Source organism: Vespula vulgaris, chromosome 2 (genome assembly GCF_905475345.1).
Source record: "Vespula vulgaris chromosome 2, iyVesVulg1.1, whole genome shotgun sequence".
NCBI classification, from domain to species: domain Eukaryota; kingdom Metazoa; phylum Arthropoda; class Insecta; order Hymenoptera; family Vespidae; genus Vespula; species Vespula vulgaris.
In genome coordinates this window covers 7,367,195-7,383,000 of record NC_066587.1, presented here as the reverse complement: position 1 = coordinate 7,383,000, position 15,806 = coordinate 7,367,195, and the positions used below count along the sequence as shown (strand labels likewise).

At 36.5% G+C, this 15,806-nt stretch overlaps 1 long non-coding RNA gene across 6 annotated transcripts in view; it reads right to left on the bottom strand.

Annotated features, from left to right (window-relative positions):
• Window positions 1-288: 288 nt before the first annotated feature.
• Window positions 289-15,806, bottom strand: part of LOC127072629 (uncharacterized) — a 189,955-nt gene continuing 174,437 nt past the window's right edge. For 3 of the 6 annotated variants that reach the window (XR_007785546.1, XR_007785548.1, XR_007785545.1), the window contains 2 exons: window positions 1,976-2,329; window positions 289-1,750 (listed from right to left, as the gene is read on the bottom strand). This is a non-coding gene — a long non-coding RNA (uncharacterized LOC127072629). The remainder of the gene's footprint in view (window positions 1,751-1,975; window positions 2,330-15,806) is intronic. The other 3 variants (XR_007785547.1, XR_007785549.1, XR_007785551.1) reach the window with 2 other exon arrangements.

Here is a 15,806-nt window from a genome sequence, read left to right as displayed (position 1 = left end):
AAGAAACGTTTATGAACGTTTAAAAAACCTTATTCTCCGTTTTTTCAAGATGGTTCGACTATGAGCTTCGGAAAGGAAAATATCGATGTTGAAAGAAATGGCACAAATTCCGTTTACTTCTCGTAATAATAACGTACCTCGAAAAGATTGGCAGGTTTCCTTCGAAAATAGAAAGTCGTTCGGTATAAATTACGCGAGGAGAACGTAAGTATGAGTTTCACTCGAAGGTTAAGAAAAAACTCGTTGGCTCGCTTGCTCAAGAACGCCTACATTGTGCAGAGAGGAAGAAAGGTACAAAAAGTAAAAAAAAAAAAATAAAAATAAAAATAAAAAAATGAAAAAATAAAAAATAGAAGGAAAAAGGAAAGAGAAATAAGAAGAAGAAAAAGGAAAAGAAGAAAATCGTTCGGGACTGTTTTCTTCGATAATATTTTTACCTCCCGTTCTTGGTATATAAGGTCACTCGTTTTTCTCTCCGCGATTATCCGCTGAACTTCTCTCGAATTTTCAAAGAACTTTGACATTGGACCGCGAGCTTTAATCGTTTAACTTCCGCCCGTATAAAACTCTACCTTCGTTTCCCTTCCTCATCTCTTCTTTCTCTTTTTTCTTTTTATCTTTATTTTTTTTTTGCCTCTTTTACTATCTAACCAGACACGAATATTTGAACATTTTTATTCGTAATTTTCTGCATGGCATGGAGAAATTACTGTAATACAAATTACTCTACTGATCCGTTTCATTTTCGTTCCAATTATGATTTTACGTTGTTAATTATCTTATATCTGAACCTACGTATATAAATATAATTTATAATTTAATATATAATTAATATTATATATATATTAATATATAATTTATATTGTCCGTTAAGATCGAAGAAGATCATAATTTATGATGGTCGCGTTTGGTGATAGATGGTCTGACATATCAGATATTCTCATTAAAAATTCCAACTTGGATTAAAACATTCTGAATTAAAGAATACAAAAACTGTCAATTTTTTGAACCCTGACATACAATCTTTTTTCTAAAACCTTTCGAGAATTAAGTTATCACTGATCAGATAATTAATTTTAACTCCGCTTTCGTTGTCCTTAGTCGACACTTTTCGAAGTATCGATATAAATAACGTGACCCGCACAGGTCATTCTATGTGTATATTTTTTAGACATTTCTTTTTTTTACATTTTTTCATACATAGAACTAAAAACTCAAAATATACTACATTCCGAATTTAACTAATTTACAATTCAGAACTTAGAATTCAAATCTCGGTACAAGATTATCGTTTTTTGATATTTCAGTTAATTGTTATTTTTACCATCGTATCGTATATTATTAGCCGAGATTTTAAAACTTTCGCTAATAAATAACAAAGTTAATAAAAGGACTTTAAACTTTTTGTCAAATTAAATTTTCCTTAAACAAGTCCGCGTCTGCGAACTTGTCAAACGCGAAACATTGTTATTCTAGTCATAAATCTTTTAAATCTCTCTCTCTCTCTCTTTCTCTCTTTTATCAGTTTTCATCATAAAATAAAATATATTTCTTCTTCTTACTTATCTTTCTAATTTTCGAATGGAAAAGTTCGAATTCGAAAGACACTATCGTTATTTCATAAAACAGTTATCCCATATTCCGATTCTGTTTATTGGTTCGCCTTTGCGGTTCGTAAATATTCGACTCGAGTACCTTCTATGGAATAGGGGTGGTCGAGTGAAGTACCGCTTATATCGATGTTTATATCCTACGATATGGAATATGTATTGCGTCGTCGATTCGTAAACACAAGGACGGATTTATTCGCGTTTATCGATTATCTAAATATTCGTAAAACATTGAAGATCGGTATATATAGGTCTAAAGAAAAAAATAAGAATTACCAAAAAAAAAAAAAAAACTGTAAAATGTTTTTCTTTTTTTCTTCTTTTGAAAAAGATCAAATAAAAGTGTCGATGATCGCGTAACTTACCTCTCGAAATTCCAATCGATCTCTCGTGTTTCATCATTAAAGCTCGTACGGTTCTCCCTTCCTAGCAGTCTGAAGCTTCCGGTAGCACAAATTCTCAGATTCCAGGAGTGCTGATCCTATTTCATAAAGCATTTAGGTCGTCCGACATTGGTTTGCGGCTGGGGTGCTTCGCAAATATTCTATGAATCACTGCCTCGTTCTATCCTCATACCGAGATACCATCTAGTAAAGTGAACATCTTTCTCGATTCAAGAATTATTGTGGGAATGTGTGTAAATGTGGTTACTCTGATTGGATTAATTACATTGCTATGTCTCCGAGAATGTTATTCACATGGATATATAATATTTGGATCTATAAAAAGAATTTTCAAAAGAATTATCCTGACGTTCGTTAAAATATATACGATTTTAAATTTAAAATTACTTTGAAGTGATATGGAGATATATACGTTGATAAAAGAGAGAAAGAGAGAGAGAGAGAGAGAGAGAGAGAGAGAGAAGTTAGCTTTGTTTATATTTGAAGCAATAAAGACGAACACGTTTGACTCGGTCCAGAACGTAATATCATATGCCATGACTTCGATCGAGCACACATTATATGTGTGTGTGTGTGTGTAATATATACGCATACACATATAGCACACATATATGTACGTGATCAACCCCAAGAAACAGAAAAATGTTGTTTCGTCTGTTCAAACGGAGTAGAGACAAAGAAAGACAGGAATAGCGCGTGTTCGATATCCTTTCAGATTTCCTAAAAATAAAAGAAAAAGAATGAGAGAATCTAACGTCTTCGTCTTCGAAGCGGATGGATATAGCTCACTCGAAAAAGGATCGATGTCCGGGCCAGGAGCAATAATTCCCCTGCACCCTTTATCCACCTCCTTCTACGAGGGTCGCAAACAAAATTTGTGGAAAAATTCTTGAAGGAACACATGTATTTCTCGAACACATATACAGGGTGTAACGTGTAACGTGAGTGACTTTATCGATCTTGAGATTTCTCAAGTAGATTGAAGAAGAAGAAAAAAAAAGAAAGAAAAAGAAAAAGAAAAAGAAAAAGAAAAAGAAAAAAAGAGAAAATGAAATGTATTAAAATGATTCGACGAACGGATCTTCGAAATAATGAAAAAAGGAAATTTGCGAGGTCCATTGGAGAAAAAAAATTTTCCAATGATCGCTTTACACGAATCACCCTGTACATATACATACATACATACATACATACATACATACATACATATATATATACACATATATATGTATGTATGTATACATATACGTGGTATATAGTATAAATCGGCTCGAAGTCGCTTTAGGTGCAGGAGCTTTTCTTTTGCACGACACCGGCTGGAGAAGAAAAGTGTGTGTGAGAGAGAGAGAGAAAGAGAGAAAGAAAGAAAGAGAGAGAAAGAGACGGAGTTCGCAGCACATGCCCGCGCGCGCGCTCGTGTGGTCTGTATGTGTATGTCTGCAAAACGACATATAGATAGAGACTTGGATATTGTTATTCTCTAGATAGTAGGTATGAGTGGCGCCAGCTTGTTCTGACGTTCCTCCTCTCGTTTAAGGAATATGACGTATCTTCCTATCCACTTCCTGCACCACCTCCTTTAGACATCTCTACACCCCTCCTCTGTCTTTCTATCTTCATCCTTTTCCAACCAACTGAACACAGGATCCATCTTTCGTCTCTTCTCTCCACAGATTCGGTTTTCTCTGACGTAGAAACTACGCATCAGAGGAAACGTAACAACGCTCGAGAAGAGGGATTGTATTCTTCTTCTTTTAAGAGATTTATCAATTCTGAGCGATCCGTCGCAAACCGTTTCTTCTTTCTTATCGTAAACAATATTATTCGCCTATTTTCAAAGATTGCAATAGGATATAGTTTATAAAGATGACATCGATATATTGTCGTATATCATAAAGATAAATGAAACGCGATATCATACGTAAGGTGAGATTGTTTTAATTTGTAAAACGTTGCTTGGAATGAATGTATTTTTTCAAAGAATTCTTCTTCTTCTTTTTCTATAGGATATTTATCTTCGAAGGAGAACTTGTTATGAAAATTCAGTTTACAAGCAAGATAAATAATTCATAGTATTTCTTCATAGATTATGCCCAAAAAATAGAATTCGATGAAGATTTGTTTGGAGGTAACAAGATGTCAACCTAAATCTGTTAAAGATTTAAGAATTAATCAAATTTTAAGAATTGATAGAAACCTGGTAAATGTAAAACCATTTTATAAAGATCATTTTATAAAAGAACAAATTCTAAATCTTTTTTTAAAGCGTGAAACGATAACGTTTATACAATTATATCAGGTCAATCGATTACAAAATTTTATCAAGTAGTTCCTATCTTTTTTTTTTTACGAGTTTAACGTGATAAAACGTATTATCGAAACTGTAACCAATGATCAAAACGAACGTTTCGTTATTTCTTGCGATTCTACAAATACTATAAAAGCAATCCATAACTAGTGGACAAACGACTCCATCATCCGAGTATGTCAAAAATCTTATATTAAAGTAATCCAAAGAAACAACTCGATCACAGTAATTCCCTCCCCATGTAGACAGAAGGAAATGAAAGAGTGGATAGAACGGTCAAAAATATTCTTCAATCTCCGATCACTGTACTGATCGACGTACTTTCCAAAATTATCCTTTCCTGTTGAAGGAAACAAAAAAAAAAAAAAGGAAAAGAGAAACAAATAAAGAGGAAATTCGATGAATGAAATTAGATTAAAGATTTTCTCTTTTTCTCAAGAAAAATATACTGACTACAATATTATCTAAAAAAAACATCAAACTTATGTGATTAAAAAGGCATACAAGCGATTGACGGGACATTAAATAATAGAAGTAATAATAAACAAAAAGAAAAAAGAAATTATAGAAATCTTTTAAAGAAAGATTCTTAAAGAATAATCTTGTTAGAATGAATAGACGTGTAATCGTTTCCACGAGAATAATTTTCCCATGGATTACTATTTTGACAGGAGGAGGATTCGTTGAATTCATTGACGAAATCGATTGACAAATACGTAGATGCAGGAAGGATCGTATGACTGGTATCAAGCAAGAGTACTGTTTCGTGGTTAGAAGTACATTAGGGGTCAACCAAGAAGGTTGGTGAGTAGATGGGTAAGTAGATACCTCCTTCTATCGACGAGTATACGCGATATATGTAGCAGCAGCGTGCAACCGAAACACTTCGAGCAATCCGTTTCGAATGCTAATGGAGTAATTAACAATCTCGGTATTAACTACCAAGAACGCATCTCGTGTATACGTGTATATGCATATATATATATATATACCAATATTCATAGATTTAAATTGTTCCTCCGAGCTTCGTCATCTTATCATTACGGTAGCGAATTTAATATCGGAAAGCTTTCGAGTTTAAGTAACGAACAGTGTACGAGTTCCATCAGGTTCACCTCGCGTTAAACAATTTCCGAAGGTGAGGCAGAAGGGAGACGAAAGTTTCTTGAAATTATACGAGGAACGTCGAAGCGAGCGTGCCTCGAAAACGGATGGGATTTCATCGCGTGGCTTCCTGGTCTCTACTACATAGGTAGCTATATGGCTGTACGGCTATCGACTACTCGAATCTACTCGTAATATTCACGATATGATCTTGTATTTCGCAGTTACGTCAAAAGAATTCATTTTCAATTTTTAATCGTTATTTTTCCTTCATTTATCATCCCATTTTAAACAATAACAACAAAGAGTGCACTTCGCTCCTATCGAAAAGTCGATTGGAATGCGTTTGAAATCGAAACATATATGTGCAAATCCGTTTTATTGCAATTAAGTGAGCCTAACGGATCTATGATCGAACGAATAAATGAAATCGTCGAGTACCTTTACTCGCCACCCTTTTTCATACATACTATTGAAAGAGGAGACAGCCCGTGGATATTTTTCGACGAAATTTTTAATATCGTACTTTATTGCGATTTTCATTCGCGATCATGTAGAAACGACTACGACTACGACTACGACTACGACTACGACGTGAACGATGACGATGATAAAGGTTGAAAAAAAGAGGAATAGAGAAATTATTTTTTAAAGCTGCTCTAGAAATTCACGAATTCCTTTTTATTTCTACGTGATCCGGGTCGAGTTTAATACGTGGACGTTCATCAGGCGGTTTCATGGAGCGAATCTTCGAAGGATCTTCAAAGCTCGTAGCGCAGGTTGCTAGCCTCTAGGACAATGGGATTGCTAACTGCATATACTTTGCATACTGGTGGCATGCTCGTAGACGAGAATCTCCTCGCAATTACGATTATCGCATTTTCCCTCTCTCTCTCTCTCTCTCTCTCTCTCTCTCTCTCTCTCTCTCTCTCTCTCTCTCTTTTTCTTCTTCACTCTGCTGTCTCTCTTTCTAACTTTCTCCGATGGAAACAGCCGTCGGAATATAATCTTACTATGCGAGGTCGTCTCCTTCTCGCTTTTCTCGCGGCTCGCAAAATTTCCAACGCGAAGAAATAAGAATCGTCCTGACCTCATTTTTCCCTCATCCCATCGTTGAATATATCCTCTTCTCTCTCTCTCTCTCTCTCTCTCTCTCTCCCTGTTTCTTCCTTCCTCTCTCTTTCTTTATCCCTTTTCTATTATATCTTATATTCTCTATGCTTTTATTTTTTTTTTCTTCCTTTCTCTTCCTTTATTTCATCCCTTTCTCTACTCTCTACAAGTATCCTCTTCTTATTCGGTAAAGAGCGAAGCGTAAACGGCTTTCTATAAGACCCTTTAAATATCCATTATAGGAGGAAAGAAGGAACCGGTCCTTTCTCCTCGCTCGTTTTCTCCTCCTTTGGCAGTATGCTCTTGTAAAGATTATAACCTAGCCATTGGGGGTATCGTTAGCTAAAATGGAAGAACAATTTGGTGTAGCTCAAATTGAACTCGTGTATGCTAACGTGGTCATGGCTTTTTCTATATTTTTTTTTCTCTATCTTTTTCCTTTTCTTTCTTTCTTTCTTTCTTTTTTTTTGTCTTTCAATTCGTTTCCGCGAATTTTTTCCTATTCATTTTTAGTTTAGTTATTAGAAACGTCGTCAGCCGTAAGCAAGTAAAACGCGTTAACGTTTAAGAGTATCGAAAATAGGAAAGATGTACGTTCGATGTAACGAATCGTTTCCATCCTGTTTTATCAGGAATTTTTATTCAAAACGAATGGATCAGCAGCAGCAACAGCAATAACGATCACACTGGCACCGATCTTCTTTCGCTTACGCGGCAACGTTTGAAAAGCAGAGACCACTCGTAATATCGCTCGGGCTAATAGAGATTTTATCATGCTGAAATGTTTTCAGAGCGATCGGTGAAACGCAGAAAAATAACGTCCGGACTTTCGTGTTGACAGGTTCACGATCTGTGCGAGTGCAGGGATGATAGGAATAAAGAGAGATAAACAAAGAGAGAGAGAGAGAAAGAGAGAATGAAAGATAGAGAAAGAGAAAGAAAGGAAGGAAGATAGAGAGAAAGAAGAAGAGAAAAAGAGTGAGTACGGAATAAATCCGAGGGGCGTGCGCGTGATAGTATATCGCGGCACGCGATGTGTAAAATGGAAAATTCACGGAAGCGTGCTCGGAGAATGGGACGCTTGTTTCGAATCGATATAATGCCGGGCCATACGTTTTGCTTGTTCACTTTTAATTCGTTCGTTACAGTCAGCACCGTAATAACGTTCTATCTCTCTTTCACACGCATACACTAAAACATAAACATTATTTCTCTCTCTCTCTCTTTTTCTATGTTGCTCTTTAAAACTCTCTCTTTCCGTCTGGTCCAATTCCAGTTGGATTTTCATTCGGGCCGTCGCCGACGGACGACCTACGTTACACCGACAAATTTTCGTCGACGGTGGTGGACCCTCCACTTCCGGTACAATAATTTGGATTACCATTCATGGCACCGCCCGGTGAGTGCCACTATAGCTCGCGGTATAAAACCGGCTCGCGGAAACGTCGCTTGATTTATTTCTCTTGCTTTCGACGTTTTTGAGAACAAGGGAGGAAGGGAGAAAGAGAGGGCTGAAAAGTACGCTATAGTTGTCCTCGTTGCCGGAGGAGAGTTAATATTGCAAATGTATCACGGTGACGTATGCGTGTATTGTACGTGCGATACGACGAACGAAGGGATCGCATTTGTGTTTTCTACCGATACATATACGTATATTCCTATGTAAATAATGTCTGTGTAGGTACATATCGAATAAAATTTACAAATAAATCCTGAATCCTTCCTCTGCTTCCTCTCCTCTCTCTTTCGTACATGTTATTACTTATCTTTTATTCTTCTACCTTCTGTATCTTCTCTTTTAAAATTATTTCTTGATGGATAAAAATGTTTGATTATTTATATGTTATTGAATTTGTTACAGAGTACATTAATATTTATAAGGATTTTATTTATATGAGATTGTTAATGAAAGAATTATGAACGCCTCTTTGTGAATGTGTGTTGATATTTGGGTAATGGAAATATTAAGCGAGGGGGAGAGAGAGAGAGAGAGAGATAGATAGATAGAGAGAAATCCGTACCAAATATCAAATGTACTCAAATAACTCTTTATCCATATTCATTTGCTCCTCTTCATTTTTACGGATATTCTCAACATATTAATTTTATATCGAACATTTTAATGGATTGTGTATTTAGTGAAAGATATACATGTAATATAAAATAACAGATAATATATTGATCCTGGCAACGTTTCTTCCTCGTATTATCCTTTTCACGAAATCATTAGATAAAATCAACATTTCAGTTAGAAACATCGGTATTATGTCGAAGAAGTTGAAAAAGAAGAGAAAGGTAAGCGGAAAAAGATATTTAAAAGGGAGCGAAGAGAGAAGAATTATAAAAGAAAAAAAGAAGAGAAAAATAAAGGGAAGAAAGGAAAAAGGAAAACACGAGTCTGAGTACCGGCACAGCTTTTTTAAAAGCACGTTTTACGTGCGAACTTACGTCCGTCAAGGACGCGAAGCGATAATTCTACGTTCGCGAGATTCTTCGTTAAGCACCATGAAGCTGCGGTTGAAAGGAAAAGAAGAGGAGGAGGAGGAGGAGAATGAGGAGGATGAAGAGGATGAGGAGTAGAAAGAGGAAGAAGAGAGAACTGAGAGGAAGATGGAGCGAGACAGAGATATTCAAGAGACGTGTACCCAAGAGAGAAAGAGAGAGAGAGAGAGAGAGAGAGAGAGAGAGAGAGACAGACAGAAAGAGAAGAGAGAAGAGAGAGAATACTCTCATGCATGAGTGTCCTAAGTGTATATGTATCTGCTTCTACGCCCCCGCACACGTATATGTGATGTGTGTATGTGTGTGTTGAACGAGAGAGAGAAATATATATATAGAGAGAGAAGAGAGAGAGAGAGAGAGAGAGAGAGAGATGGATAGTTAAAGAGGTTGCTTGTAACTTGAGCTTCTACAGGGATAGTTACCGGCTGCGTATAAACTTCGTATAACAACCACCCTGAGTTCGTCGTGTAGTAAGTTTCCGGGGAATGAAAATGAGAATAGCATGTGGCGCCGCTGTTTCTTATTCATATTCGAGTAAAAGACCGGCGACGTTGTTTGAATCGTTCGTTTGCTATTACATACACACATATATATATATATGTATGTACGTATGTATATAATATATATAAATGTCTTTCTTTCTTTGTTTCTCTTTCTCTTTCTCTGGTGTTACCTTCTTCTCGTACGATCTCGTGGTCCTCTCCTATTGTCATCCGGATGTGTCGACCATTTTTCATGGCAGAATGTGGAGGATTATGTCGTTAGAACTACCGAGTGTCTGAACCCCTTTCGGAACAAAGCTCACTCGTCGAAAGGCTTGCTTCGACTATGTCGCGAGTGTCGTGACGATTGTCGACGTCTCGACTACACTTCGTTTTCACTTTTCACACTCGATTCGACGAAAATGGTTTTTCCTTTGTCCAACATCATTCGCTTTTCTCTCTCTCTCTCTCTCTCACTTATATCTGTATCTATTATTTGCTAACGTTCGTGCGCACGCGAGAGTGTGTGATTATTTGTGTGTGTGTGTGTATATATATTTATGGGTTTCAATTCAACCCACAAAATTAATTGCCTTCTCACCATATCGCGAGAAAACTATGATCTTCCTTCTCATTATGTCTCTCTCTCTCTTTCTCTTTTTATTTCTATGTTCCTGTGAAAGAATGTATTAATGTTTCTTCATTTATCGTTCGGCCTTTGAGAATCTCTTCCAGTGTGAACATACGAGAGAAAGAAAGAGAAAAGAAAAAGAAGCGGAGATGAAATTTTAATGACTCTTTGCTCCAAGCTTTTGGTTGCACAAGAATGTGATTTTCTTGATCTTCTTTTTTCTGACTAAACAACAACAAAGGATAGCTCCTTTTAACAGATATTATTTATAAAACAACGCGATACGATCAGTTCAGGAATCAATATTTTTCGTCTATTCGATCAATTTTAAACTTTTTAAACTCGTATTTTACAATTGAACTAACATTACACTCATTAACTTTGGATCGTTTATTTTGTACAAAGCTTATACGCATGATCGATCAGTAAGTATTTGTTTTGTTGAAATGTTTAGTGAGAGAGAAACAAAGAGAGAAAGAGAGAGAGAGAGAGAGAGAGAGAAAGAGAGAGAGAGAGAGAATAAACGAACAAATTTAATGTTTCAATTCGAAATAGATGTTGTATTAATAATCACAAAACGTAAGCAGGAATGAAAGCAAAGAATTTAGGCGATCGTAAAATTTTAGATGCTCGTGAAGCTTCTGATATTTTTTCTGACTTACTCCGATCTCTTTTTCAGCGTTCCTCCCTCTCACTTTTCCACCGGAAATTAACTAGAGTTTTCATTAAATCGAGTAAAAGAAAAAAGAAAGAAGGAAAAGAATCTGAACGGACGAATATGCAGAAGCATTTTTTTTTTTTCAGTTCGGTAGAACATGAATTTCTGCATAATCTTAACTGTACCGAGTTACGTACGTGTAGCTCCTCTCTACACGTACGTGTAGATCTTTTTAGTCATTTACTTTTGTTGGTTCCTTCTTTTCCTCCTCCTCCTCTTCTTATTTCTCTTCTTCTTGTTTCTTTTTCTTTAAAAATACGCACGCAACAAAGTTCTTCCCAACGTTCTTCGCCATAAACGCGAAAGCGTTATCTTCAACGAACGAACTCGTTTCTTTTTTCTGTTGTGTTACCTTGTTCCTCCTTTCTTATCGCATGTTCTTTACTTTTTATTCTTCTCTTTGTTGCTTATTTACTCTTTTGTCCGAAGGATCAGCCTTCAATCTTCAAAGTGTACATTACTGAATCATTCGCGATCCTAAATAAAAACTCTTTTATATTTATGTCGAATGTTTACGTTGAGTCTTCGAGGATCTTTTGTCTGATAAAACTAGAAAGATACGATATACATATACACATATATCTATGTATATATATATATATATATAATCTGTTGCTTCATGCTTGCAATTCTGCTTTTACAACAATATTTTTACAGAAAACACGATCGGTAAGAAAGGACTCTGCAAGTGGAAAGAATTCTGAAACGATTTGTACTACTCGACCGCTCGATCATCCAAAGATTTTCTACGATAAATGTATGCATCTACGTACGTTTGATTCCTTTCTATTATTTATTCTTTTCCTTCTTCCCTTTATCTTCTACATCTTCCTTCGATACTCGATATTTACCTAAATATCGAATATTTACCTAAATATCTCATAAATTACGTGGACGACGTAAAAGCTTCAACGAGGAAAAAGGCGGAATGTTATCGGCGATTAGAGTAAAAAGAGAAAGAAAGAAAGGAAAAGAAAAGAAAAGAAAAGAAAGAAAAGCAAAAAAAAAAGGAATTATACTCACCACGGTACTAAAAGGTCTTTGATCGATACGACGGTTTAGCATCAAGGCTATAAGTTATTACCCATTACAGGTCGCTCCTCTAGCTACCTATATTTCCCTCTCTCTCTCTCTCTCTCTCTCTCTCTCTCTCTCTCTCTCTTCTCTCTTCTTCCTCTTTCTCTTCATCGCTGGAAGTGAGCTTTCATTCTCTTCTATCCTCTTCCTTCTCCTTTCGAAGGTGGTTTAATCTGTCGATCAACCGCGGTGACTTCGGAAAGCCACCCTTAAACTTCGTCCGGCAAACTTGAAGCAAAGCGATGCAACTGCCTCTTAATAGAGCCTTTTCGAACTTACTACTTTCGAACTTGCTCCTTACGAGAGAACGTCTACCTTTCCGTTTCCTTTCCTTCCCACCGCATCTTCTCAAATACCACTACCACCACCATCACCACCACCATCATCACTATCACCAACACTACCATCGCTATCACCACCATCTCCTCCTGACTTTTAAACTACTGCTCTCTCTCCATAATTCATATGTCTACCTATCAAAGTCTCACCTTTGTCCTGAAAATGTGTCCACTCCGAACTCACTACACAAACGAATTATGCACTTCATTTTAATAACGCAACGTTTTTGTTATTCCCTAGAAAGGTACGGTCGAAATTTCTCGACGAAAATAATCAAAGTTTGTAGTTTTTTTTTTTTTCAATTCGATTTTGTTCGGCTCGATTTATCGAATCCTTCTCCATTTAATAGATTTTCTTTTGGAAAATATTTGTAATGATCGTGTTTAATAATGTTTGCATTGTAATTATTTTCTCAGCTTGTTCTCAGTTAAATCTGGATAATTTTTACTATTGTTTAGTTGATATCTTAATCACGACCAAATTTTATGCAATTATTTTGAATTGAAGTTTTATTAAAACGATAAGCTTGTTTGTGAAATTCTTCTTATTTCTATCCTGCGAATGTACGGTAATTTTTGAAACATTTTCTACGTGTAAAAATGACTTTCTCTTAGATGTTTCATAGGATCTATAGTTATTATAAACAACTAGAGATAACAAGAGTTACCAATAATAAATCATACAAAGAACAAATATTACGTTCTTAAACAATTTCAAACTTTCTAATCGTGCACAAACACATTTGAGAAGACAAATTTGTATAGTTTCTATATCAAAAATATAAATTTATAAGGCTATCGAATATACGTATACATACACTCGAATACAATTTTCGAATCAAATTATTTTCTACGTTCATATGAAAGAAAATAATATTAATAAAATTACAACGATAATGAAATATTTCGACTTATCAAGAAATTTCTTATATTATTGATGATATCGCTATAGTAAATCTTTGATAACGTTGACCCCTTCCTCGATTTTATTTTGTCCTGCAGGGAAATCGAGTCAGCATATATTATTTTACGACGTCTTCTATCTCTCTCACTTTCGAAAATCCTTTCGTCCTACGAGATTCTTCGTAATCCAGTTACCGCGACACGAGCATTTTTATGGACGGTGGACGGCCGTGACTCGCGTCAGCTTTATTTTCGAATGTCGCTTCCCTTCGGAAATCTTTCAGATGCAAGAGTAACACGTAGTGAGCGTGCCTTCGAAAAAGCTTTATAGCTCACGTGGTACATCGTACATATCGATCGTGTTAACTCCCTCCATGGTATCACGTCGATTCTGACTGAAAATCTTGTCACTTTATCGTTCTCTTGTATCGAATTTAATGGCATTAATACGAATCGATCTATTCAAATAATCAATCTTACAACATTCTTATTATCTGTTCAAATATCAAAGATAAAAATGGATCTTATAAAATGCTAATCGATTTATAGATAAATAATTTCGAAGATAGCTTGGATTTATTATTATCTATTCGAATAATCAATCATATCGTAAAATATCAAAGATAAAAGTCGATCTTATAAAATGTTAATCGGTTTACGGAATAGATCATTTTAAAGGTAATTTGAATTTATTATATCATTGGTTATAATAGATATTAATAGATACGTTAATACGTTCAATGTTAAGTGAAATCTAATCTCTCTCTCTCTCTCTCTCTCTCTTTTCAAGGTTTCCTCTTCCATAATTTCTCATCAATTCAAAATCTAATGAAATTAAATCCGACAAAGATCATATGTACGCGAGTAAAGGATACTACTTATAGGATCTAAAGTGAATCGCTAACATTTACTTGATTCGATTTTCAACTTTGGAAAAAAGCTGACGATTTCGAAATAACGCCTTCGACGTCACTGGTGCACGATGCACGAAGGCAATTAGAAGACTCTTTACGAAGAACAGTCGAATGAAATGAAATTCCGAGCAAAGGGAAAGAAAGAACATGTCACTTACGCGTATAAAGGACTATTCAGGAGAATTCGAGCGGATAGATCGTAATTACGAGAAGGGATCGAGAGAGAGAGAGAGAGAGCGAACGAGAGAGAGAGAGGGAGACTTTTGTTCTTTGAGAGACGATCGAATTTTGATCGGAATTGTCTAACCTCTTCAGAAGCTTTTCAATTAGCCTTTTGTTAACCATGCACCGACGCGGTTTCCTATTCCTTTTAGACTAAGTTTCTGATAGTACTGAAGAAAACTACAAATTCCATTTAAAGAATCGACGACTGTGTCTCTATATCCAAACGAATTTAACTTAAAAACGAATTGTAATTTTCTTTTCGAGTTAATCTCATCTAGAATCTTATCAAGAGTTTTCAAATGTACAGAGATAGAGAGAGAGAGAGAGAGAGAGAGAGAGATAGAGAGAGCTCGTTAGAAAAGGAAGTGTGAATTCTAAAACAGGAAACACTCTGGAGACTACGAAAGAAGAGAGACGCAAGACTCCTATCATTATCGTAGAAAGCGGAGAAACCAAGAAGACGGTAGCATCGTTGCCACTGAATCGCTTATCGCGAGGAACACCGATTCTCGTGGGGGTATGCAAGAGGGTGGTAAGAAGGTGCGAATGGTGAGTAGAGGCCGATGGAAACTCGTGAGAAGAGAGGGTTGAAGAGAGAGAGGAAGGGTCGTTCGGGTCGCAGTAGTTTCGGTCTGGAGGTCGCAAAACTTTCCTGCGACATTCCTGAAGTAAGAAAGGAGAGTGGAAGGGGATGGAGGGAAGAAGGGTTGATGGTAGAATGGGGGAAACGGAAAGAGGAGGGTGTATAGCGAAGTATAGACGGCGGAAATAAGGCGTGCAAGAGTTCTCACGATAACCACCTACCCCCACCAAAGACAATTTATCTATATATACGTTATCGCCACGGGCTGAATTTAATTCGAATAATTTGTCTCGCTGTGAATTGCAGTTCTAAGATAGAGAGAGGGAGAGAGAGAGCTTGAGAAAGAGGGTAGGACGAGGAGGGGTTGGCTTGGTTGGGAAACGTTAAAAGCGCAGTTTCGAACTAATCAGACGACGTCCAACTATCCGGTAGAAGCTCTTCTCGTTCTACATGCTATATCCATACCAACCGACCCATCTATCCCCCCCATCTCTATCCCCCATACCCATCACCTCCCACCATGAATGGCATCTTCCCGTCGTCTCGTGATCCGACGAGTAGAAGGGGTGAAAGAGATCGAGGGAATTCCATCTCTGCGAGTGATTTTCGGACAACGATGCTGTTCCTCCGCTCGTCCAAAATAATTGAATTAGACTGCTCCTACGATATAGTACTTGTTGGTAAAGGAGTATGAGGTCCAACAGTTTAGGGGCTAACTCGTTTAATTGAAACTTGTCGTATGAACGAGTTTTTCTTACTTCTTTTTCTCTGTCTCTCTCTCTGTTTCTCTCTTTCTGTCTGTCTGTCTGTCTGTCTCTCTCTCTCTCTCTCTCTCTCTCTCTCTCTCTCTCTCGCATCCTTTATCTTTCCATCTTTCTTTCTTTCCTTCTTTCT